Source organism: Bos taurus, chromosome 12 (genome assembly GCF_002263795.3).
Source record: "Bos taurus isolate L1 Dominette 01449 registration number 42190680 breed Hereford chromosome 12, ARS-UCD2.0, whole genome shotgun sequence".
Taxonomy (NCBI): domain Eukaryota; kingdom Metazoa; phylum Chordata; class Mammalia; order Artiodactyla; family Bovidae; genus Bos; species Bos taurus.
Window position 1 is genome coordinate 18,561,059 of NC_037339.1, and position 27,519 is coordinate 18,588,577.

Here is a 27,519-nt window from a genome sequence, read left to right on the forward strand (position 1 = left end):
TCTCCTACCCCCATCGCGTGAGTTCTCAGTCACTCCTTGCGACCCTATGGACTGTAGCCCACCAGACTCCTCTGTTAACAGGATCTTCCAGGCAAGAATACTGGAGTGGGTTGTCATTTCCTTCTCCAGAGGATCTTACTGACGCAGGGCTCGAACTCTTGGCTCCTGCGTCTCCTGCACTGGCAGGCGGATTCTTTACCACTGTGCCACCACGGAAGCCCTGTCTCCCATTCCAAATCCTTTACCTGGTTTATCAAGATTGACTGCCTGAATGGGACTGGCTGTTCTGTAGGACTTAGCACAGGTTAGGAGCATTTTAACACCCGGTCCTTTCCCCAGCTCTTTCTGCTGAGCCAAATGACTGATTAGTCACCCACGCTGTTCCTCAGCCCAGAGGCAGAGCCATCTAGGCAACCAGCAGCTTCTGCCTCTGTCGCTCCTTCCCCCAGCAGAGCAGAGGGATTCTTGTAACCCCAGACGAGACTGCAGTGAATCATTTTCTACTTTCACCTGCCAATGTGGCGGGGAAAAAAAAACGTACAGTTTAATTTGAAATTAATTCTTCAGCCCCTGTGCATTGAAATGGATGTCAAAAGTGAATTAATCACCACTGAAGCTTCCACCCTAGAAAATTTACCCAGATTCCTTCCAAAGAGGATGACTCACGCCAAGCACCTGTTTTGTCTCCTTAGTAACTGCTCTTAGATGTCCCTCTTATGTTTGCATCCAGGCCAGCACAGCAAAGTGACTGGGGGAAGGGAAGAGGTTCACCGCATACAGAGTGTGCTCTAGGCAGAATGTCGCCTGTAACACCGTCTGAGGATCGGCTTGTGCTTTATGGGCTCGCTCTGCATCTCTGTTATAACCCCAGCATTGATTCAGCTGCAGACTCAGTGTGGGACCGAAGTCTGGAAAATTACTAATGGCCTCAGGGAAGGCTTGGTGACACACAATAAAATTGGTTCTGGTGTAATCTCTGCATTGGGAAGTTGGATTTATCTCTGTATTAGAAATGGGCTTCTCTCGCCTTTGACCTTTTGATGCAATTAGAGTTAGACACACAAATCTATCAAGGAGGTGGGTGGGGTGGATGGGAGAGGCTTCAATCAAATGACTTTTCCTGCTCAACCACAGGAAATGATATTCTAAGAACTGGGGGCAGCGGGGTGGGGCGGGGCAGGGCAGTTATGCTTCTCTGATTTTTTGGTCTCTCCCTGGTGTTGGGGTAAAATAGAAAGGGTGTTTGGATCAAGAGATGAATACTCATGTCCCAGTGTGTTCCCAGCCACTCAGGGGCTGCTGCCTGTAAAGAAAGCACAGACATGGCTTCTCAGGGTTTCCTGTTTGGAAACTGAGGGATTTAACTCCATGACGTCATTAACCCTTTCAAGTCTAAAATTTGACATCATTTCCTGGGATGTTAAGCATTTTGAAGTTAGAACTAAGCAGCTTAACACAAATTTATTGGGCCAGAGATCATCCAGAATAGAAGATTACTTATCCCTTTATTTTACAAATCATGTCCTGAGAAGTTACAGGTCACAGAAAATTCAGGCCTTTCCATAGTTTTCTTTTTTGTTTGTTTCTATTTTTATCACAATTTAACATGCTTCCTAGATAGCATATTGAAAAGCAGAGACATTACTTTGCCAACAAAGGTCCATCTAGTCAAGGCTATGGGTTTTCCAGTGGTCATGTATGGATGTGAGAGTTGGACTGTGAAGAAAGCTGAGCACTGAAGAATTGATGCTTTTGAACTGTGGTGTTGGAGAAGACTCTTGAGAGTCCCTTGGACTGCAAAGAGATCCAACCAGTCCATTCTGAAGTAGATCAGCCCTGGGATTTCTTTGGAAGGACTGATGCTAAAGCTGAAACTCCAGTACTTTGGCCACCTCATGCGAAGAGTTGACTCATTGGAAAAGACTCTGATGCTGGGAGGGATTGGGGGCAGGAGGAGAAGGGGACAACAGAGTTTGAGATGGCTGGATGGCATCACTGACTTGATGGACGTGAGTTTGAGTGAACTCCGGGAGTTGGTGATGGACAGGGAGGCCTGGCGTGCTGCAATTCATGGGGTGGCAAAGAGTCGGACACGACTGATCGACTGAACTGAATTGAACTGAACATGCTTCCAGTCAAATAGTTCTACAAGACTATTACGAAAAATAGCCATTCTCACCTGCCCTCCTTTTCCTAATCCCCCAAAATAGTTACTTTTAAAAATGTTTTTAACTGATCCTATCATTTACTTTAATATCTCTAAATATTTTATTGTTTCAATCTCAGGTATAGCTTGAAACAGAAAACACACATTTTCCAATCCTCTCTTCTCTCTGTGTAGTTATATTATAATTCTGTTTAGATCGGTAATCAATATTTAATTTGATGACATAAATATTATTTACAGTTGAGCTATGAAGTGTATCATAATTGCTTTTCCTTTCTGTTTTCTTTTCCCCGAAGTTAATAATCACTATGTTTTTATTTTGCTAAATTTTCTATGTGTGTGCATGTGTGCTGTTGCTCAGTCGTATCTGACTCTTTGTGACCCCATGGACTCCTCTGTCCATAGAAATTTCCCGGCAAGAATACTGGAGTGGGTTGACGCTTCCTACTCCAGGGGATCTTCCTGATGCAGGTATACAACCTGGGTCTCGTGCGTCTCCTGCATTGGCAGGAAGATTCTTTACCACTGCGCCACCTGGGAAGACCAATTTTCCATGCATAATCACAAATCCAACTCAAATTCCCTATAGTTGTGTCTATATTGTATTTTAAAACTCCTAAAGGTGTGGAACAAATTTCATATTCTTGAAGACAGATCTCCCAGAAACTTCTGAGCTGCTTCCGTCTGGACCAGCTGTTTTCACAACCTGCTATACACTGGTCTCCACTGTGCTCCCCAGTGACCATTCTCCCGGGAATACCCGGCACCCCATCTTGTGTAGGCTCTTTGGTTTTCTGGATCCTCTGTCTTGGTTTAATTTCTAACTTTAGCAGAACATTTCCTCTAGAATATTCCTAAGAAAGGTACGTGGGGGGTGCTTTCTTACCATGACTTTAATTTGCATTTACCTCATAACTAATGATGTGGAGCACATTTTCATACATCTGTTGACCATTTGGATCTCCTCCTGGGTGAAATGCCTGCAGAAAACTTTGGTCCATTTTTGGGGAAAGGAGAGAGAGTAGTAATATCCATTTTTTCTTATTGATTTATAGGAGTTATTCAGTTTAGTTCAGTCTCTCAGTCGTGTCCGACTCTTTGCCACCCCATGAATTGCAGCACGCCAGGCCTCCCTGTCCATCACCAACTCCCGGAGTTCACTCAAACTCATGTTCATCGAGTCAGTGATGCCATCCAGCCATCTCATCCTCTGTCGTCCCCTTCTCCTCCTGCCCCCAATCCCTCCCAGCATCAGAGGCTTTTCCAATGAGTCAACTCTTCGCATGAGGTGGCCAAAGTACTGGAGTTTCAGCTTTAGCATCATTCCTTCCAAAGAACACCCAGGGCTGATCTCCTTCAGAATGGACTGGTTGGATCTCCTTGCAGTCCAAGGGACTCTCAAGAGTCTTCTCCAACACCACAGTTCAAAAGCATCAATTCTTTGGCACTCAGCTTTCTTCACAGTCCAACTCTCACATCCATACATGACCACTGGAAAAACCATAGCCTTGACTAGATGGACCTTTGTTGGCAAAGTAATGTCTCTGCTTTTTAATATGCTATCTAGGTTGGTCATAACTTTCCTTCCAAGGACTAAGAGTCTTTTAATTTCCTGGCTGCAATCACCATCTGCAGTGATTTTGGAGCCCCCCAAAATGAAGTCTGACACTGTTTCCACTGTTTCCCCATCTATTTCCCATGAAGTGATGGGACTAGATGCCATGATCTTAATTTTCTGAATGTTGAGCTTTAAGCCAACTTTTTCACTCTCCTCTTTCACTTTCATCAAGAGGCTTTTTAGTTCCTCTTCACTTTCTGCCATAAGGGTTGTGTCATCTGCATATCTGAGGTTATTGATATTTCTCCCAGCAATCTTGATTCCAGCTTGTGCTTCTTCCAGCCCAGCATTTCTCATGATGTACTCTGCATGTAAGTTAAATAAGCAGGGTGACAATATACAGCCTTGACGTACTCCTTTTCCTATTTGGAACCAGTCTGTTGTTCCATGTCCAGTTCTAACTGTTGCTTCCTGACCTGCATATAGGTTTCTCAAGAGGCAGGTCAGGTGGTCTGGTATTCCCATGTCTTTCAGAATTTTCCATAGTTTCTTGTGATCCACACAGTCAAAGGCTTTGGCATAGTCAATAGAGCAGAAATAGATGTTTTTCTGGAACTCTCTTGCTTTTTCTATGATCCAGTGGATGTTGGCAATTTGATCTCTGGTTCCTCTGCCTTTTCTCAAACCAGCTTGAACATCTGGAAAGTTCACAGTTCACGTATTGCTAAAGCCTGGCTTGGAGAATTTTGAGCATTACTTTACTAGCATGTGAGATGAGTGCAATTGTGCGGTAGCTTGAGCATTCTTTGGCATTGCCTTTCTTTGGGACTGGAATGAAAACTGACCTTTTCCAGTCCTGTGGCCACCGCTGAGTTTTCCAAATTTGCTGGCATATTGAGTGCATCACTTTCATAGCATCATCTTTTAGGATTTGAAATAGCTCAACTGGAATTCCATCACCTCCACTAGCTTCGTTCGTACTGATGCTTTCTAAGGCCCACTTGACTTCACATTCCAGGATGTCTGGCTCTAGGTCAGTGATCACACCATCGTGATTATCTGGGTCGTGAAGATCTTTTTTGTACTGTTCTTCTGTGTATTCTTGCCACCTCTTCTTAATATCTTCTGCTTCTGTTAGGTCCATACCATTTCTGTCTCAATAAAGAGCCCATCTTTGCATGAAATGTTCCCTTGGTATCTCTAATTTTCTTGAAGAGATTACACACATATCAAGTCTGGATATATCAGATATATGTATTATAAATAGCCATTTTATAGCCAATATTATAAATATGGCTATTTATAATAGCCATATCTGAGGCTTGCTTTTTGGTTCTCATCTTTTTTTTAGTAAAGTTCTTAACTTTAATAATCCCAATTTATCCATTTTTTCATTTATGCCTAATACTTTTGGTAATCCATGAAAGATATCTTTGCATATTCCAATGTTACATTCCTATGTTATTTTCACACTTAAGTCCACAATCAACTTAGAATTGGTGTAATGAATGGTGCAAAGTAGAAATCAATATTTATTTTTTCCAGTTAGATGTCCAATTGGCTTAGTATTATCTACTGAAAAGACTATATACATTTCCACTGTTTTTCAGTAGTTATCTTTGTTATGAATCAAACGGCGTAATAGGTGTTCCTCTATTTCTGAACCCTTTTTTCCCCCTTTAACCTGTTTGTCTCTCTTTGCATAATACCACACTGTCCTAATTACTGTGTGTGTTAGTCACTCAGTCGTGTCCAACTTTTTGCGACCCCACGGACTGTAGCCCACCAGGCTCCTCTGTCCATGGGATTCTCCAGGCAAGAATACTGGAGTGGGTTGCCATTCCTCCCCCAGGGGATCTTCCCGACCTAGGGACCCAGGGACGGAATCGCATCTGTTACCTCTGACCTGCATTGGCAGGCAGCTTCTTTATCACTAGCGCCACCTGGGAAGCCCCCATAATTACTGTTGCATTGTATAAGTCTTTATATTCATCAAGATAAGTTCCCAATTTGATTCTTCAAGATTGTCTTGATTATTCTTGGCCCTCAGTTGTTCCCTGTAAAATTCAGAAGCAATCTGTCAGTTAACACACATATGTGCACACAAACTCTGCAAAGTTTTGATTGAAATTCCATGAAGTTTATAAATCAGTTTGGGGAGAACTGCTTTTCAGTTTTGAGTCTTTCAATCCATGAGTATGGTATATTTAAGAAGACTAAAATCTATTATTTAAGTCTTCTTTGATTTCTGTTCCTAGTGTTTTGTGGGTTTGGGGATAGAGGTATAACACATACTTGAATAAGTATGTTTTATGCTAATATAAATGATATCATTAAAAAGTTTTATTTCTGCTTGTTTCTTTCTAATGTTCAGATATACAGTTGAATTTTGTATATTGACCTTGTATCCAGAGACTTTGTTAAATTCATTTTTTAATTTTAAGTTTATTTTTATGAGTTTTCAATGTACTAAATTATATTATCTGCATATCATGATGGTTTTATATATTCCTTTCAAGTCTTTATGATATTTCTTTATTTTTTGGTCCTGATTTCATTGCCCGGAAACTCTAATAAAATGTTGATTAGAACTGATGCAGTCATCTCTGACTTATTACTGATCTCAGGAGAAAAGCTTTTAATATTTCCCCATTAAGTACAAAGTTTGATGTAGGTTGTTGCAGAAACATTTTTAATTTTAAATTAAAGAAATTTCTTTCTGTTTCTAGCTTTCTGCAAGTCCTTTGGGAAGCTGAAATTTACCAAATAATTATGCTGCATCTATTGAGATCATCATATAATTTTCCCCCTTTATTCTGTTAAGACAGAAAATTGCATTGGTTGATTTTTCTAATGTTAAACAATCATGCATTCCTAGAATAAGCTCAACTTGGTCATGATAATTAATTCACTTTATATATAATATTGAATTCTATTTGTTAATATTTTGTTTATGATTTCTGCAACTAGGCTCATGAGTGTGAAAAGCCTGTAACATTCTTTTCTTGTTCCGTTTTTATCAGATTCTTATGTCAAGGGCTATCTCTGGAATTTTGGCCCTTGAAGTCCTGGCTGCCATGGTTGTTTTCTGGTATCTTTAAATAGCTGAGTTCTTTTAAAAATTGCTCTTCAGCTCTTATAATTGTGCTCAGGGGAGGGTCTGTCATAAGCTACTCGATGATAGCCACAAACAAAACTTTTGCCTTTTACAAATGTGATGAACCAACAGAACTTCAAACAAATCCCTAACCATTAGTTAACCTTTTGACCTCTTTCAGTTCCTGAAAAATTCTTTGGTTACTCAAAGTGTAGTTTTGACTTTCAGTGGCACTTACTGCTCACATCTGTTAAAACAGAGTTGTAGGGGAATAAATGAAAAATTAATTATAGACACAATATCCTGTCCCCATAAAGAGGGAAAATCCAATTTAGTTGAAAAATGTTAATGTGTCTGTCTTTGATATTCTTCAAGTATTAATCAATTATTATAGTAAAAAGGCACCATAGCACCCTCAATGATAGAACTCAAAAATTTCATTGAACAGAAGAGGGGGCCTAACTATTCATATCCTATAACAACTATCCGGAAGAGAAAGACTTTATCTGGGCAGCAAGATGAACAAGTTATATTTATTAATTTTAAACAGATGTTAAATAAATTTCTTGGATTTGGCTAAGGAATATGGCAAGCATCCTATAGTAACGAAATATATGGAAAGGTCAATCTGAAATAGAAATATCTACAAAGAGGAGGGTGAGGTGAGAATAGAGAAGTTGAGATAATTCTTTTTTTTTTAACTCCTACTATTTGCCAGGTGCTTTGTGTGGGGGCTCTGCTGGCATTCTTACTTAATCCCTGCAAACATGAGATATTTTTAAGATTTTCTTTGATGTGGACCATTTTTAAAGTCTTTTTTAAATTTGTTACAATATTTCTTCTGTTTTATGTTTTGGTTTTTTGGCCACCAGGCATGTGGGATCCTACAGGGATCGACCCCTCACACCCCGTATTGGAAGACAAAGTCTTAACCACTGGACCACCAGAGAAGTCCCCCATAATGAGGTATTTTTATTCCCACTTTATAAAAAAGGAAATTAAGCCTCAGTTAGAATAAACAACTTTTTCTAAAAATCACAAAGACAGTAAGTGGGATTCAAATCAAGCTGTTTGACTCCAGAGTCCATACACTTCCTACTAAACCAGGCTGAGATTACACAGAGGACAAACGAGGTTTTCTTATCAGTGAAGATTAGATTCTCTATTAGTAAGCCCTGTAAAAGGGAATTGTGGGAAGGAAGAGTTGAGTTATGTGTTCATGGTTTGTTGGGTAAGGATTTTATTTGGGGTGTGTATTTCCTTTGTCTCTGGAGTTCTTGCTATATTCTCAAATAAAAACATTTCCTGTTTACTACTGACTGGGCTCACATCCAATAACCAAGCAATATAAACAAATTCCAACATTTTTCTATCCAGTGTGGAGTTAACATTCTGTGTGTCTGTGACTGACCTGCTCAGTGGTCTAGGAAACAGTGCCAATTAAGGCCAGGTCATGGGTTAGATCTGTATTTTCTAAATGTGTTTTATAGAACACATTAGTTTTACATGATAGGGATGGATATTATTCAGGAAAAATTAATTTTTTAGATTAGGGATGGTTTATAGCCAAATATGTTTAATAAAATCTGGATTAAACCAAGTTAAACAAATCTATTTCAGACTTTTCTACACCTGAAATATTAATATATACTCTTTAGAGGTAGGTATAGTGTAAGTATTTTCAAAATTTATTTGGCTCCAAAATGCTGTATCTGAGGAACATCTCCTAGAATGGTTGTTACAAGACCATACTTAGGGGAGGGAGGGGTTACATGTTTCATAGGCCAATTAGTTTTGCAGCAACACACTACACCGTTGGCCACAGGAGGAAGATATAAAAGTATTGTGTACTGAAAATCTGCACAATCTAAAAGCTGAGAATTACATTTCATTCAGTGGATTTACTGAGGACTTAAGCCCAGGAGACAGCCTCTCAGATTGCTCTAGGGAAGAGATCAGGGAGGAGCCAGGATATATAGGAATTTTGCAAAAAACCAAACAAACGAAAAAGCAGGTAGTGGGAACATTAAAAGATTACTGTTGATTAAAGAAAACTAGATCTCAAGTTAACGGATTTAGTGCTTTCCTGTGTAGGGGAAGATACTGGAGCCTGGGCTTATTGACCTTGTTCCTTTGATAAGCACCTTAACTATCTAAGGCCAGTATCCTGCTTTCTCCATCCTGAATCCCCTCAGGGTACATCTTTGGGGTTAGCTGCAGAGGCTGGTGGCTTGATGGCTACAACATCCTTTGTTTACTGACATGGTAGGCAACATTCTTCATCCACAGTATAGACAAAGCAGCCCCATGGTCTGGGCCACCTGGTGAAGAGGTATAGATCCCATCACAAAAGGGTTAGAGAGCCCGAGTGACCTCCTGAAGGCTTAGTGTAGAGGGGACTCCTGCATGGGAGTCCTCTACATTCTAAGATTCTCTGTTTCTGTGAAAACCGTAATTCCTTCTAGAAAAAAAAAAAAAGTGGCAACGTATAACTATGTATATTAATTAGATAATGACTCTGCAGTCATAACAAAGAGATCCACAATACAAGGTTTAAATAAAACAGAAGTTTATTTCTTCTGTAAAAGTCCCAAGGGGAGTACTTCGGTTGCTAGGTTGGCTGGATTCTGGGAGATGCCTCAGGGTCCCAGGTTCCTTCCATCTCATTGATCTGCTCCCGTGGGGCATTAGCCTCTTCTCCATGACTGCAGCTGACTCTCTGGTAGGTGTGCTTTCCATTTAATGAACGAGAGTCCTAAGCAAGCAATTTTCTTTCAATTAGCTTAAGCTGAAGTCACTAGCATCAGATCATCCCCAAGTTTACTGATTGAGGGACAATAGAATCACAGTCATGCTAGCTGCAAAGTTGACTGGGAAATTCAGTCTCTAACTAGGCAGTTAGGTGACCAGTTAATAAGAAGGGAAGAAGAGATTTTTAGAAGAACAACTAAGATTCTGCCACACTGTAGTTGAGATAAACACTAGCTGGTAATCACTACCTGGGCATGACTCCATTTACTAATGAACGGCCAGTTTAGGCTGACCAAATCCTTCCAAGAAAACTATTGAGTTCCTGTCAGTGTGATACTCAAATACTCCAATTTACAAAGCAAGGAATTTCTCAGAACAGCTCTGATTATCTGTCCGGGCTGAGGATCAGTGTTGAAAGTCTGAGCTTTAAGGTTCAGTCAACAATTCATAGTCTATTTCCTTGCAGGCTTGTTTCTTATTGTCCTTTAGTTTCCTAAGCTAATTTTTTTTTTTTTTAATGTCTCAAGACGGGAGGAAAATTGGCAAATCTAGAATTTCAACAATTTCAGCAACCTATCACACTATGGGGACCAGCTCATGGGGTGTGGTAAAAAATAAAATAAAAATAATAGTGATAAAGTCCCTCAGATAAGAAACCAATTGTCCTTAAATATTTTTAATTTGGGGTTTTTTATAATGTTTTGACATCTTTAGAAAACCTTTCTGGCTGGGGAGAGACTGTCTACCTGGGCTAGCTAATTTGTAGAGACATGAAAAAGGACCCAGTCAGGAACATGCCCTTGTTATGCAAACTAACCCGTCCAGAGCTCTACTTCCTCTATCGGGCCCACAGGCCCCAGAATGCAATATTCCTCTGCCTTCGTCATCCCTGAGCCAAGTTCCAGGCTTCTAGGGACCACCCCGAGAGCCCAAAGCCTACAGAACTTACTCAAAGTAGGCAATCCTAAACTGTTGACCCTGCTCTGCGTTGCTTTTGCCAAGGAAACACCAATAAAGTCTCTGGGCTAAAGTTTCCCCTCCCTCTTGCCTTCTGCCTCCTGGCTACCCTGATGATTTTCCCATGTAGCCTTGCGTGGCGTGCTGTGCTCTTATGGACCTGTGAGTATAACAAACTTTATTTTTTCCTGAGCCTTTCCGCTGTCACCTTTTCTGGCCACACCTAACTGGCCATTTCACAAAAGAACACAAAACAGCAGGCTAGAGGGGTTTACACAACCCATGCAGAGCCCCCAAAACAGTCTGCTGGTCTGCCTGCCTTGCATTTCACTTCATCCCTCCCTAAGGACCGCTGTCACTTGTCCCAGGATTTTCGGTTCTGCTCCTTTCCTTAGAATTATTCCCATGCAAGGGCGACACTCCCCTTTGCAAAGCCAAGGTCACAACCAAGTCTGCAGAGTAGGTGGAGTCCATGTGGAACAATTCAGGGGATGAAATCCCCAAAATCACTTCTCTGACCACCTGCAGCAGGGATTTCACCATCTCGGAATTACTGGGGATTTGAAACTCTCTGAGGTCTTTAAGAGATCCTTCTTAAAGTGAAAATACCTCAGGAGAGGAAAATATCACAAGTTAATTATCCTTAGACCTGGTCATTGGGACCACCTGGAGAGTACCCCCCCCCCCGCCACCCCCCCGCCACCCCCGCCTACTAAATAAGAAGCTCTGGAGTAAGACCTAGACTTTTATATTTTATTTTCAACTTTCCAGATAATTCTATGCCCAGGTTTTGGAACCAGGGACTTATGCCGTCCTCAGTTAATAATTCTGAGGATTCATCGACACCTGAAAGATGTTTTCAGAAAATAGCAAATGAAGCAACTGACAAACAACTAATCTCAAAAATATACAAGCAACTCCTACAGCTCAACTCCAGAAAAATAAATGACCCAATCAAAAAATGGGCCAAAGAACTAAATAGACATTTCTCCAAAGAAGACATACAGATGGCTAACAAACACATGAAAAGATGCTCAACATCACTCATTATCAGAGAAATGCAAATCAAAACCACTATGAGGTACCATTTCACGCCAGTCAGAATGGCTGTGATCCAAAAGTCTACAAGCAATAAATGCTGGAGAGGGTGTGGAGAAAAGGGAACCCTCTTACACTGTTGATGGGAATGCAAACTAGTACAGCCACTATGGAGAACAGTGTGGAGATTCCTTAAAAAACTGGAAATAGAACTGCCTTATGATCCAGCAATCCCACTGCTGGGCATACACACTGAGGAAACCAGAAGGGAAAGAGACACATGTACCCCAATGTTCATCACAGCACTGTTTATAATAGCCAGGACATGGAAGCAACCTAGATGCCCATCAGCAGATGAATGGATAAGAAAGCTGTGGTACATATACACAATAGTGTATTACTCAGCCATTAAAAAGAATACATTTGAATCAGTTCTAATGAGGTGGATGAAACTGGAACCTATTATACAGAGTGAAGTAAGCCAGAAAGAAAAACACCAATACAGTATACTAACGCATGTATATGGAATTTAGAAAGATGGTAACAATAACCCTGTGTACGAGACAGCAAAAGAGACACTGATGTATAGATCAGTCTTGTGGACTCTGTGGCAGAGGGAGAGGGTGGGAAGATTTGGGAGAATGGCATTGAAACATGTGTAATATCATGTATGAGACGAGTCGCCAGTCCAGGTTCGATGCACGATGCTGGATGCTTGGGGCTGGTGCACTGGGATGGCCCAGAGGGAGGGTATGGGGAGGGAGGAGGGTTCAGGATGGGGAGAACGGGTATACCTGTGGCGGATTCATTTCGATGTTGGGCAAAACTAATACAATATTGTAAAGTTTAAAAATAAAATAAAAAAAAAAAAAGAAACGATAGTCTGGGAAAGGAAAGAGTGAGAATGGGAAGGCTCTGGAATTCCATGGAAAGGCTTGAGAAACTAGCATGGCTCCTTCTCAGTCTCATGTTTAGCCTTGACTCAAAATGGCTATTTGCAAAACAAGACCCCTCTTTAGCAATTTTAGATCAGACACCTTATGGAAATGTCTGATCCCACTCTATTTGTGTAGCTCCAGCTTCTCGTCGGACATGACTGAGCGACTTCATTTTCACTTTTCACTTTTCATGCAATGGAGAAGGAAATGGCAACCCACTCCAGTTCTTGCCTGGAGAATCCCAGGGACAGGGGAGCCTGGTGGGCTGCCGTCTATGGGGTCGCACAGAGTCAGACATGACTGAAGCGACTTAGCAGCAGCAGCTTCTCGGGTGGCTCAGTGGTAAGGAATCTGCCTGTAATGTAGGAGATACAGAAGACATGGGTTTCTTCCCTGAGCTAGGAAGATCCCCTGGAGAAGGAAATAACAACCCACTCCAGTGTCCTTGCAGGGAAAATTCCATGGAGAAAGGAGCCTGGCAGACTACAGTCCACGGGTTCACAAAAGAGTCAGACACGACTTAACAATTAAACCACCACAATTCTGTTTATAATTGCCAGGAAATATTAAGCAGCATTTTATTTTTATCTTTTTGTTTTCCCCTCATTTGTAAGATCAAATAGAGTAAGGGTGTTGGACTTGGAATAATCTTCCAAATACCGGGAGGAATCCTTAAAAGGTTTAAATGACTCCATCCTCACTTGCAGCCAGGTCTACAGAACTTCTAGGAAAGGCGTTGGTTCCCTTTCCTGAGACTGAAAGAGAAAGACAAGCCACAGGATCCTGCAGTTTCCTCTGTCTGTGTGTATTAGAATCTTCAGATCAGGGGCCTGTTCCTTACATCTGACTTCATCTTTTCTGCTTGATAGTCAAGTCTATTTTCTCTTGTTTTCTACCTTCTGGAGAAATGGAGAACAGCTGTTGGGGGACCTCCTGATCCCTGAAGGCTGAAGAATTCCCCCATTAACATTCTTTTTTTCAGACTAACTCTGATTTCCATAACCGTTCTTAGGGTCTCATTTCTTATTCCTTTATTTTTATAGCTCTCTTTTGGATGTAGTTTCTTATAACAAGAAATGAATCAATGCCAAATACAACCAGAGAGTTCTTTCCCGTATTTTCTGAGACGTTCTCCAATTAATATGGTCATCCCCATTTTTAAAACAACAGCTTTGCTGGCTATTGCTAATTTAGATTCAATTTGTGGTCCACATGTTCTTGGCTTATTGGGGAAAGCTGCTTGGTGTAAAGAAAATAGCTCCAGGCTAGAAATGCAGGGGCTTATGTTTTAGACCAATTTTGTCACAATTAAACTGTATATCTCCTTTTTTACTTTTTAAAATGCATTTTTTTGGCAACTGGAGAAGGCCCGTTCGCAGGCACCAAGGACCTACCACAGCCAAAAGTAAAAATAAAAACCAAAATAAAATACCTAAGTATTTGAAATCCATTCTTAACATACTTTTCTTTTTTAACTTAGTGCATTTGCTCTGTAATATAATTACTAATAAACTTGGGTTTGTGTCTCACTTCTTAAAAAATGCATTTTGATAGTTTGTGACATCTACAAAGTGAATCAGATGAACTAGCTGACCTTTAAATTCACTCCCACTATAAATCCTTATTCCTACTTCTTAAAATTTTGATTCATTTCAGATTTTTCAGTGAAGTAATCTAGGCACCCACGGCACTTTATTTGTACATTTCTTAGAGCTGTATCACTTTCTGCCTATGATATAATCTCTTTTTTAAAGACTTTTTAAAAATGTGGATCATGTTTTAAAGTCTTTATTGAATTTGTCACAATATTGTTTTATGTTTTGGCTTTTTGACCATGAGGCACGTGGGATCTTAGCTCTGGGACCAGGAATCAAGCCTGCACCCCCTTAACTGGAAGACAGGGACTGCTCCTGACTGCCACAGAAGTCCCTGTAACATAATCTTTGTGTTGTACAATGCACGCCACAGTTTTCCTGCTAGACCAAAAACTCCTTAAAGGCAGAGCCCAAGTAACTCCATGACTGGCTTGAGCACAGTACTTTACAATAAACATTTGTTGAATGAGTCTGTGTGTGAATGTTTAATGTTCCTCTGGCAAGTCAAAAGTAACAATTTGGGGACCAGGCAAATTTGTCCTCTGTGCCCCTGTAGCTTTATTTCTGGATCCCTGTCCCTCCCCTGTGGTGAGAAGCATCCACTGTTTGTACTGGCCTCTTGTGGATAGTTTACTGCATGTTCCTGCATCAATGACAGGACTGATAACTATGGATAAACAAGATCGTTTTCCCCAGGAGGGACTCTGAGACTTTTAGGACTTTCAGTCAAAGAGAACAAAGACGCCACAGTGCTGGTCAGAAAGAAAGAAAGCCTAGGTTAGGAAATCAGAGAAAAGTGTGAGTTGAAAAAGAAGTATTTGAAGTAGAAGGAGAACAGATCCCCTGAGCAACCCAAAACAAAGAGATTAAACTCTTCCCAAAGGTTGCAGGCAGAAGCATGATATTAGGGGACTTCCCTGGTGCTCCGTTGGCTAAGACTCTGCAAACCCAGTGCATCAGGCCCAGGTTCAATCCCTGGTCAGGACACTAGATCATGCATGCTGCAACTAGAGTTCACACAGCACAACTAAAATCTGGCACAGCCAAATGAAAGAAAAAAGATATTTGGACTCACGGAAATTGGGGAGAATGGTCTCAAAAGCTAGACACTTACCGGCTCTGGGAAACCATGATTTCCTCACTTGCAAATACTTTGAACTTCTATTGACTCACTGGCTGGAGACAGCCTGTATTACAGCAGACCAGAGACCAGAAGGGCATGGAGTGAGTATTGTCATGATGACAACTTAAAAAATGGAGTCAGGGGTTGGGGTGAGAGATTGGAGGGCTTCCGGGCTGAAAGTGCAACATGGCGGCCCCCAGCACTCAGGGGAACACACTGATAATGAGCTGTCTGCTGCTTCTGCCTCCATCCCAGGAGGTCAGCAATAGGCACAGCTAACTGCTGCTGACCATTCTTTATGCTCTTTTCTTGGAAGACATTGGGTAGGCCTAATAAAAGAGAGATTGCAATTTATTTTTAATCTTTCTTAAGTCTTTGACTCAGTGGAATAGAATTCAATGTGGGTGAGAGTACCAGAATTCAACAGAGACACAACAGATATTGACGTTCACACAGAGGTTGCCACCCAGTACCTTCTATAAGCCAGAGATTCAGGGGTGACCTGGCCAAACCAATAAAATTTTGTGTGTAAACCAGCGCTTTGTGACAACCTAGAGGGGTAGGATGGGGAGGGAGGTGGGAGGGAGGTTTAAGAGAGAGGGGACAAGTATATACCGATGATGATTTGTGTTGATGTATGGCAGAAACCATCACAATATTGTAAACTGATTATCCTCCAATTAAAAATAAAATTAAAAAAAATTTGTGTGTAGAGTGAAGATATGTTCTGAGCCCCAGAGTCACACTCCACTCCCCATCCCCCTTGTTTTCAGCTCATATTGAAACAATTTGATGCTGCTTCTAATGAGCTTGAGGTCAAGGACTCTAAAGAACAGTACAAGAAGCACCTTCTTATCTGAAGATGATACAATTTTATTAACACAGGCTAGAAATGGCCTTCCAAGAAAATTGTCCTTGTCATTTGGTAACTTCCAGAAAGAATGGTCACAAATGAACTGTCCTAAGATCAAAGGCATCATTTCTAGCAATCAACTCCTAGCTTCCTCCAGATGTATTAGCTAGTTACAGAGTCAATGAAGCATCTTGTTCTAAGTATGGTCTCTGGGGTTACTCTACCAGAGTTTGAAACCTGGTTCTACCTCGTAGTCATTGGATGACATTTATTTAATAGCTCTTGGCCTCAGTTTGTTCATCTGTAAATTGGGGATATAATAATAATGATTCATATCTCATAAGGTTGTTGTCAAGATTGAAGGTATTTACACATAAAATGTTTAAAACAGTGCTCAAGAAATATTGCTCAGTTGCTTCAGTTGTGTCTGACTCTGCAACCCCATGGACCGCAGCCTACCAGGCTCCTCTGTCCATGAGCTTTTCCTGGCAAGAATACTGGAGTGGGTTGCCATTTCCTTCTCCAGGGGATCTACCCAACCCAGAGATTGAACCTGAGTCTCCTGCACTACAGATGGATTCTTAATTTCTGAGCCACCAGGGAAGCCCCAAGAAATATTAACTATCTATATATGGACCACGTCCTGTCTACCAGATGATATCATCTGTTAACAAACAGTTGCTTACTTCTCGAGAAACTAAAAAAGCCCAGTGACTCAAAGCAAAGGATTCTGTAGGTTTTATTACTGTGTAGCTTTTGTTGGCAATGCTGGTTGCTGCTGTTGTGTGGTTCAGATGTTTAACAGTCTACTTGGTTATGTCTACTTTAAAATAATTCTCAAATTAGAATTATTGCAGCAGTGCTCAATGGTGTAAAACTTGGGAATCTCTCTCACCTATATGTCCGTGAGGTAGTGAACATTCAAAATAACATCCCGAGGACACTCTTGGCCCAGCCCTCCCTTGGTTCAACTCAGAGCGACAGTGGCGGTGGTTTCCAGTTAGGCATGGTCCTTGTCTGGTTCCTAAATTTTTGCAACAGTATATCAGTGCTACCTCCAGATTGACTGATTTTTCAAACGTATGGTTTTGTATTAGACTTGTAACGTTGGAGAGCTGCATACCAGATATTCATCGGAGGGTATGATTTCTAGCATATTGCTGCAAGTTATGAAGATACCAAAAGCCTTGCTGAGAAAAATAATATTCATGGAGGATTGTGTGTCTTTCCATTCTCTTAGGTCAGTGGTTTCCCAGATTTTTATATTTCACAGGCTAGTTTAAAAAAAATTTTTTTTTCATGCTGTTTACTGACATAGGTTGCTGACTTATTTTTTACCAAGTAAGGATATAACAAAAGGACAGTCTTTTTTTTTTTTTTTTTTCCTTTTAAGGACAGTATTTTACACTGAAGTCTTATGGGAAGTTAGTGTTATGGAAAATTCACTAGTGACTGCACTGTTTTTTTAATTTTCATCATGAACCCATGGAACTTTCATCACTGTCTGCCAGACTGGCACTTGAGAAGAGCTAGATAATTTATAACTTATCCCTGGATGAAACCAGATCACTAGTGACTTTACACCTGGGATGTATCATGGCAGGTACCCGAAAAGTACTTCTACTGAATTGCACTTCGATATAATCCTCTTGGCTAAGTGAAGAGTGTGATCAAAGGGGTCCTTTGAAGTGAGTCACTTCATTTAGTCCAAAGGTGTTGCAAAGACATAATTGTTCACATTATCCAGAGTTTTCTCTTGGAAGACCTACTGAAGAAATCTCACTCTGGCCTTAATGACCAAAGGACTTGGACTTATCTAAGCAACAGATTAACTCTTTATCTTTTATGTTATATGACTCCCTTTAGCCCCCTTCACACATTCTCCTAGAAGTTTTTAACTCAATTGTATAACACACCTCTGGAAGCACATAGCTTTCAGGAAATCTAATTTGCACATTTCCCTTGCTCCCGGTTCCATCTTCTACCATCATTTTCCCTTCGCCTCACTTTTTTTCAATCCCTCTGGCCTTGCTGTACTACTTATTTCTTTGAAAGCCATCTTAAATCCTTTCCAGAGCTAGTCGGGATGTACTCAAGTACATAAATTAGTGAACAGAGGCCCACCTGTGTCCTAGATAGGGCTTCATGAGGACTTCTAGCTTCCAGGGGACCACATTTAGAACTTGTCTGCACAGATTTCTCAGGGGTGATTGGACAAAAAATCTGCACATATAGCCCATTAAGATGCTGACAGCTGATACTAGCCTGATTGCTGTCCTGCTCCATATTTTAACAGGAGCTATCAAGGCCTTAGGGGCTTCCCTGGTGGCACAGTGGTAAAGAATCAGCCTGCCAATGCAAGAGATGCGGGTTTAATCCCTGGGTTGGGAAGATCCCCTGGAGGAGGAAATCTCCAAAATCCCCTAGAGAGGCAACCCCCTCCAGTATTCTTGCCTGGGAAATCTCATGGACAGAGGAGTCTGGTGGGCTACAGTCCACAGGGTTGCAAAGAGTCAGACACAAATTAGCACCTGAGTATGCCTGCAAGTATCAAGGCCTCACCTTATGTAAATGAGGTAGGAGTTTCAAGTGCTGTAGAAAAGCCAATAGAAAGATGCTTGGGGGAAAATGGCCCTTAAATTAGTCTTTGTCCAATCACAGATCTCAGTCTATTACAGGGTTATAATGACACCAGCCTTATGGCAGAAAGTGAAGAGGAATTAAAAAGCCTCTTGATGAAGGTGAAAGAGGAGAGTGAAAAAGTTGGCTTAAAACTCAACATTCAGAAAACAAAGATCATGGCATCCAGTCCCATCACTTCATGGGGAACAGATGGGGAAACAGTGGAAACAGTGTCAGACTTTATTTTTGGGGGCTCCGAAATCACTGCAGATGGTGACTGCAGCCATAAAATTAAAAGACGCTTACTCCTTGGAAGGAAAGTTATGACCAATTTGCCAACAAAGGTCCATCTAGTCAAGGCTATGGTTTTTCCTGTGGTCATGTATGGATGTGAGAGTTGGACTTTGAAGAAGGCTGAGCGCCGAAGAATTGATGCTTTTGAACTGTGGTGTTGGAGGAGATTCTTGAGAGTCCCTTGGACTGCAAGGAGATCCAACCAGTCCATTCTGAAGGAGATCAGCCCTGGGATTTCTTTGGAAGGAATGATGCTAAAACTGAAACTCCAGTACTTTGGCCACCTCATACAAAGAGTTGACTCATTGGAAAAGACTCTGATGCTGGGAGGGATTGGGGGCAGGAGGAGAAGGGGACGACAGAGGATGAGATGGCTGGATGGCATCACTGACTCGATGGACGTGAGTCTGAGTGAACTCCAGGAGTTGGTGATGGTCAGGGAGGCCTGGCGTGCTGCAATTCATGGGGTCGCAAAGAGTCGGACATGACTGAGCGACTGAACTGAACTGAACTGAAAGTCAGAGTTATGACTAACTTCTTTATTGGGATGAACTTTTTGGTCAACCCAATTTAAAAAAAAATATTTAAGTTCTATGAAAAATTAGCTTTATGGAACATAAATAGAACCAACCAACAGAGTGTATGTATATGTATATGCATATACATTTGGAGAGAGAAAGAAAGCAAGGAGCAGGGGAAGAGGGAGTCAGAGAGAGAGAGAGAAAGAGAAGGGGAGAGATTATTTTAAGGAATTGGCTCACAAGATTGTAGAGACTTGGTGAGACCAAAAGTTGCAGAACAGGCTAGCAGGCTGGAGACTCAGAGAAGAACTGATGTTGCAGTTTGAGTCCAAAGGCGAAATTTTCTCTTCCTCAGGGAAAGTCATTCTTCACTTAAGACTTTCAACTGATTAGATGAGGCTCACCCACATTGCAGGGAGCAATCTGCTTTACTCCAAGCAGATTTAAATGTTAAATGTCCACTGATTTAAATGTTAATGTCCTCCATAAAACATCTTCACAGAAATACCTAAAATACGGTTTAACCAAATATCTAGACATGTGGCCCAGCCAAGTTAACAAGTAAAATCAACTATCACATGCACCTTAGTTTAGATTCACATAGATGAAGGAAAATAGTGAGTTTTGCCTAAACTACACAAGTTACTGTGGCCATAAAGACCAGATTCTAAAAGGCTGAGCCAGTGGTGTGATGGAGCCAGCTCCTATTGGCTCTTGACTGCTGACTGTGCCAGCAATCAAGTGACGTCAAGTCAATGACATCACTCTGGTAGCATGGAATCACCCATGGGCAAGAGACTCTATAAACTGGGAGGAGAGCAGGGAGGTGGGAATCAGGGAGCCAAACAGCTGACCTGGCATCATGCCGTTGGGTGTGTCAGCTTTTTAATATGTGTTAATAAGTCTGCTATTTGGCATAATAGGCATGCTAACAAGTCCAAAAATGGGATATTTATAATTCTAACAATAAAAATAAAGTCCAAATAGTTTCAAACATCCATTGGTTTCTCTTAGTCACACTTTCAAACCGGCAGAACAAACAGTAACTTATACCGTTGGCTGATAGTGGCTCATTATGCTAACTGCTGTGCTACCTTAAGTGAATTGATCCATTTGGAGAGAGCACATTTACTATCATTCCGTTTGCTTAAAAAACAATTGTTGCATTCCTATAGGAACACAACTGGCAAAATCCAACCTATGGGGAAGTGTATAATGACCACACAATCAGTGCTTTCAACAGATCTACTGAGAGAGAAACAAAGATTAGAGCAGCACTTCCAAACTTTATATCAGAATCACCTAGAAGGCAGCTTGCAGTGTCCCACCTTCAAAGTTTCTGACTCAGTAGGTCTTGGCTACTAATGCCAGAGAAACTGCATTTCTAAGAAGATCCTAGCTGGTAGTAATGATGCTTGTCTGGGACCCACACTTTGAGAACCACTGGATTAGTGACTCAGGAGACCAATTTACAGATTACAATATATGGACCTTGCATGCATGCATGCTAGGTCACTTCAGTTATCTGACTCTTTGCAACCCTATGGACAGGCTCCTCTGTCCATGGAATTCTCCAGGCAAGAATACTGGAGTGGTTGCCACGTCCTCCTCCAGGGGATCCTCCAGACCCAGGGATCGAACCCATGTCTCTTACGTCTCCTGTATTTGGCAGGTGGGTTCTTTACTGCTAGCAATGGTATGGATCCTAAACAGGCTGTGGAAAAATTTAGATAATTGGAAAAATATGACTAGTGACTATTTGCTAACATTAATCAATTGTTCTCTTCTTTAGGCATGATAATTATATTCTGATTGTGCTTTTATTAAAAAGTACTTACATTTTAGAGATACATACTAAAGCACTAGAGTTGAACTGATATGATGTGTGGGATTTACTGCAGAACAATCTACAGAGTGGTAGTGAGTAGCAGGAACACTGCAGAAAAAACCAAGATTGGCCAGAGTGAATAACTGTTGATTATGGGTGATGGGTAATTGTTATTGCATGTTATTCTTTCTGCTTTTGTGTATTCCACTGTAAAAAGTTTTAAAAAGAAAGAAGTGCACACGAATCCTTTTCAAAGTTCCTTTCACTTCTCCAGACATGTCATCTTTATTTTTTAATTACTTTTCATTTTAAAAAGGGCTTCCCAGGTAGCTCTAGTGGTAAAGATCCCGCTTACCAAAGCAGGAGACATAAAGAAACAAGGGTTTGATCCCTGGATTGGGAAGATCCCCTGGAGGAGGGCATGGCAACCCACTCCAGAATTCTTGCCTGGAGAATCCCATGGGCAGAGGAGCCTGGTGGGCTACGGTCCATGGGGTCACAAAGAGTCGGACACAAAACAACTGAACACACACACATTATAAAAACCAAGGCAGAGATGTCATTCATAAAAAGGGCAAAACCTAGAAAAGCAAACAACCCAATCAAAAAGTGGGAAAGGGACCTGAAGAGACATTTCTCCAAAGAAGACATACAGGTGGCTAACAAGCACTTGAAAAGATGCTAAACATCACTCACTATTAAAGAAATGCAAATCAAAACTACAATGAGATACTGCCTCACATCAGTCAGAATGGCCATCATGAAGAAGTCTACAAGCAATAAATGCTGGAGAGGGTGTGAAGAAAAGGGAACACTCTTGCACTGCTGGTGGGAATGTAAACTGATACAGCCACTATGGAAGATGGTATGGAGATTCCTTAAAAAGCTGGAAACAAAACCACCATGTGACCCAGCAATCCCAGTCCTAGGCATATACCCCGAGGAAACCAAAACTGAAAAAGACACATGTACCCCACTGTTCATCGCAGCACTATTTACAATAGCTAGAACATGGAAGCAACCTAGGTGTCCATCGACAGAGGAATGGATAAAGAAACTGCGGTACATATACACAATGGAATATTACTCCACCATAAAAAGGAACACGTTTGAGTCAGTTCTAATGAGGTGGATGAACTATTATACAGAGTGAAGTAAGTCAGAAAGAGAAATATAAATACCATATACTGACACATATATATGGAATCTAAAAAGATGGCACTGATGATTTATTTTCAGGGCAGCAATGGAGAAACAGACACAGAGAATAGACCTATGGACATGTGGGAGGAGAGGCAGGAGAAGGGGAGATGTATGGAGAGAATAACACAGAAATTTACATTACCATGTGTAAAATAGATAGCCCATGGGAATTTGCTGTATGACTCAGGGAATTCAAACTGGGGCTCTGTGATGGGCTGAAGGGTGGGATGGGGAGGGAGATAGGAGGGAGGTTCAGGAGGGAGGGGACATGGGTGTACCTATGGCTGATACTTGCTGATGTATGACAGAAAACCACAAAACTCTGTAAAGCAATTATCCTTCAATTAAAAAATTAAAAAGAAAAAAAGGGCAAAACTTTCCTTAATTATTTTTTAATCAGAAAAAGCAATAAATGCAATCACATCCTGTTACAACTCAGAGTCAAGAATGATAAATGCTTACAGCACTTTCATCTGTCAGGATGCACATGCGGGCATCATCTGCCCAGTGTAGACTCTGCCCTCTCTACTCCTCACTTCTCCCCTTTTCACAGCAAACCTGCCCTGCTTACTCCATGATGACACCCAGGAGCCACACTGAGCCAGGAGGCTGCTTCCCAACAATCTGAAAAGACTGGGAGTGAGAGGGACCCAAAGATTGATGCTCCTTCCTGCTGTGACATCACAGCTGGGATCTGATCAGGTACAATACCCACAAATTTTATTGCAAATAGAAAAAAAAAAAAAGGAACAGAAAGACATGGTAAAAAGAAATTCGATTTAAATAGACCAGGGCTTTTCTTTGTATGAGTGTGTTTCCTTCTTCCCCAGAGGTAAGCACTGACCACAGCATTTTAGAACCGGAAGAAACCCTTAGAATATCTATAGTCCATACTCTTCATTTCATAAAGGAAGAAATTGATACCCAGAGAAGGCAAATGATTTGGCTAGCATGAAAAAACTAGCTATTGGCAGAACCTTTCTGGCATTTTCAAAGTTTTTTGGTTAAATGAAAGGAAAAATAGGAAGGAGAAAATGAAGGGTAAATTCCTGGAGTACCTGTATTTCAGCACTCGTCCATGGATTGAATTTTTAAAATGAAATTCTAGGTACCCATTAATGTTTTGTTCTATAATTGGAAATAGAGTTGAGAGTAGAGTCTATCAATGAACTCAGCTGAAAGCATTTGCAGGACTGCCCTGGTGGTCCAGTGGCTAAGACTCCACACTCCCAATGCAGGGGCCCTGGGTTCAATCCCTGGCTGGAGAACTAGATCCCAGATGCTATAACTAAAGATCCCCTGTGCTGCAACGAAGACCTGGTGCAGCTAAATAAATAAGTATTTTTTTAAAAAAGAAAGAAAACACTTGGTAATTTAAGAGTTAAAGAGGGAACCAGACACTCCTGGATTGCTGTTGCTCCTGGGATACAGTGCTGAAAATAACAGCACCTGTAATACTTTTCAGCCAGTAAAAACAATTGCTAAGTTTGGAGCACTCTGCACATTTTGGAGCCTCTAAATGTATATTGCCGCCTGCCACACTGTTCTCACAACTCAGCAAGGTAAATTCTACTGTCCTCACTGGGTAGATGTGGAAACAGAAGTTCAGAAAAGTTAATATGGTACCCAGGTTTAGTACTGAGAAGGGGTCTAAGCTGCCATTCCCCACTCTTGATAACAGTACTTTTCCTAAGACCACTGGGCTATACCTGCAGGTTGTATCTGACAAAGGAGCCCCAAGCTTCGAGTGTAGGTCGTGGGGGAATTGGAGATAAAAGTGTAGCCCAGGCTGAGCTTTCTAAGCCATGGAGCTGACTCTATCTGAAGGAGGAAAACCTTTTTTTTTAAAAAAAATTACTTATTTGGCTGAGCCAGGGCTTAGTTGTGGCATTCAGGCACGGTTTTTAAATCCACTGAAAGGTACTTCATGAGTGGCACAGGAACCTCTCCAATCAATTTCCATGCCTTGGGTATCCTTATGTGAGCCAATGTTCCTGTAATGCCCTTGTGTCTGAATCACTAGTTGCCTCATAGACACAGAACTGCCACTGCAAATTTGTCCAAAGAGGCTGCTATATTAATATTTCATGATGGGAAGTGATGCCTGGGCTTGGGTGGGCATAGAAATGCTCTGCTGTGGGCACAAGTAACTTTAGGGCGTGATGACGGTGTTCTCAAACTGGACTGATGTGATAGGTGCACAACTGGATACATTTGCTAAAAATGATCAAGCTGTTCATTTGCAGTGAGTGAATTACACTGATGTAAAGTTATGGAGAAAGAAATGGCTACCCTCTCCAGTATTCTTGCCTGGAGAATCCCATGGACAGAGGAGTCTGGCAGGCTACAATTCATGAGGTCAAAAAGAGTCAGACAGGACTGAGACACTAACACACACAAAGTTACATAAAGTATACCTTAATAGGCTGACTTTCTTTAATGTGATGACCAGATCGACAATTCCTTAAGTTGGAGTCACTCTAAACAGTCACTCTGCAAAGATAGAACATGTCCAGGAATGAATAAAGTCATGATGCAATCAGATGATTATAAGAGATCTAGAGACTTCCAGATCAGGGCCGCCTCCCGGGGCTGGGGAAACCTATGGAGCCACACAAAGCCCCGCTGCTCAGAAGGGCCCACCCTCTGTTTTATTCTGTGATTGCCATCCGTCTTGAACTTCTTAATTATTTCATCTTTTAACTTCTGTTTTGTAAGCGAAGGGCACAGGATATCGGAGCAGAGGGGGGACGTGCAGTATGTGTGTCCAGAGTCCCCTGCCGCCCCCTTCACACACAGCAAAAAGATCCTGATGTCCCGTAAGCACAGAGTTCTGGTGACCCACGACGCATGGGGGTTCTGCAAGGCTCAGAAGGACCAGGAGGTAAGCGAGTTCCTTCTACAACTAAGTAGGTGAGGGGAGGGGAATGACAGCCCCAGAGATACCACCCTTTTTTATTAGAAATGGAACTCGCTTCCAACACAGAAAGATGGCAAAGGAGTTCTGAGTAGGAGCAACCAAGAAAACCTATCCCATCCCCTCAGACTTGCGTAACTTCCGTGTATCGGCTCACTACTTCCGCTGAAGATGACGACATAGAAGAAAGGGAAAGACAGGACCCTCCCTGGGTCCCTTTCCTTTGCATCCTTTCTTACTCATCAGTAAAGTGAAGATAGAAGGTGTTAATCGGAGGTACTCATATCAAGAAGTGAAATGAAAACAGCTGAGTTTGGTTTGTGCACTGTACCCACCATTCTAAGAATGAAAGACATACGCATGTGACCCCTATGTTCTAATTGCAAATTGTGATTCCACAGAAGTTAAACGCTGTCACATTTGTATTTAAAAATTGCATAATGTAAAGACGAATGATAAAATCCACATTAATAATTTAAAATTCTGATTTCACTTAGAATGACATTAAATAGCAAATTTAAAAGCAAATTTTAAACCTCTGGGACTTTCGTGGTGGTCCAGTGGTTCACACTCCTCCACCCTTCCTCTACAAGGGGCACAGGTTCAACTCCTAGTCAGAGAACTAAGATCCCATAAGCCATGCAGTACAATAACAACAACAAGCATGATACAACAACAACAACAAAAAACCACCATGACAACTTGAGAACATTTGGAAGAAAGGAAATGTGCCATGTTATATACCTTTCATTGCTCCTGCCATTTGAACAAGGGGTCCTGCATTTTCGTTTTACACTGGGCCTCATTGTGAAGCCAGCCCTATTAAAGACAATTGTTCAACCTCCCATTTCACGTCTGACAAAACTGAGGCTGGAAGACACTGTGCCCAAGATCACTTAGAAACAGATCAGATTCTACAGCTCAGGTCCAACTCTGGGCCAGTGCTCTTCCTGTCATTCTTGAGGCTGGAAAAAAAAAAATCCCCAAACAACCAAATTAGCTTAAAACTAGGGATTCCTACATGCTGTACTCTGTCACTTCAATTGTGTCTGACTCTGTGACCTCTGCGACCCCATGGACTCCTCTGTGCCACCAGGGGCTCCCACCAGGCTCCTCTGTCCATGGGATTCTCCAGGCAAGAATACTGCAGTGGGTTGCCATTTCCTTCTCCAGGGGCTCTTTCTGACCCAGGGATTGAATTCAACCAAGTTAGACACATTTGCTTCAGATGGTTCTCAAAGGGTTTTCAGATGGCATTGTGGCATTTTGTTTAGAGCAAGTAAGCATATTTCTAAGCCTCGAATTTCCCCTCACTAGAGAACTTAAATAGTATATAAGTACAGCATTGAGAGTGATCGTGGGAAACCATTAAGGCTAAATATCCAGTTGTAAAGCCAGTTGGTTTCCAGTTAGGTTTGGAAGACAAAAATACGTACGCTGTATTTAAATGTGGACAGGGGAGAGCCTCAGCCCTGTTTCCTTGAGTATTATATGGTCGCTGCCCATAGTGGACACTGGGGTCAGATGACCACACTGAACAACAAGGGACAGAAGATTTACTCCTCCTCTGATGTGAGCGATAGTCTTGGTAGTCAGAGACAGAGATGTAAATATAACCTGCCCTCTACTTTTTGAATTCACAAGCAGAAATTATCAGAATCAAACTCTTTACCACCTTCAGAGAAATCTGCAGATTTCTTGTGTATTTAGAATCATAAGATATGATTTACAAAAATTACCAGAACAGAAACCTAGATAAATCTAGTCTGAGTTTTAAAGATTCTTCCTGGTTAAATGTGTTGCTGATTAAACCCCCCCGTAGCCCGACATGCTGCGAGTCCCATCCCGTATGCTGTATTCATTCCCCACACTCCAGTTTCCCTTCCTCTTCTCCCTGTACCTCATGTGGTGTCACAGACTATCAGCTCCTACAAAGTGGCCAGTAAAGACTAAATTACAGTCAGGGACTGGGAGAGCGGAGTGGCAATCCTGAAAACTTTCACTGAGCACTTACTGTTTGCTGAGCACTGCACCAAGAGCTCTATGTTCATTATCTC

General features: G+C 41.5%; 1 long non-coding RNA gene across 6 annotated transcripts in view; it reads right to left on the bottom strand.

Moving 5' to 3' along the window:
• Positions 1-27,519, bottom strand: part of LOC101903925 (uncharacterized) — a 110,280-nt gene that overhangs the window by 55,595 nt on the left and 27,166 nt on the right. For 2 of the 6 annotated variants that reach the window (XR_009496668.1, XR_009496666.1), the window contains 2 exons: positions 24,963-25,038; positions 5,625-5,782 (listed from right to left, as the gene is read on the bottom strand). This is a non-coding gene — a long non-coding RNA (uncharacterized lncRNA). Of the gene's footprint in view, positions 1-5,624; positions 5,783-9,374; positions 9,578-21,358; positions 21,451-24,962; positions 25,039-27,519 lie in introns of those variants that run through there. The other 4 variants (XR_009496670.1, XR_009496667.1, XR_003037617.2 and 1 more) reach the window with 3 other exon arrangements.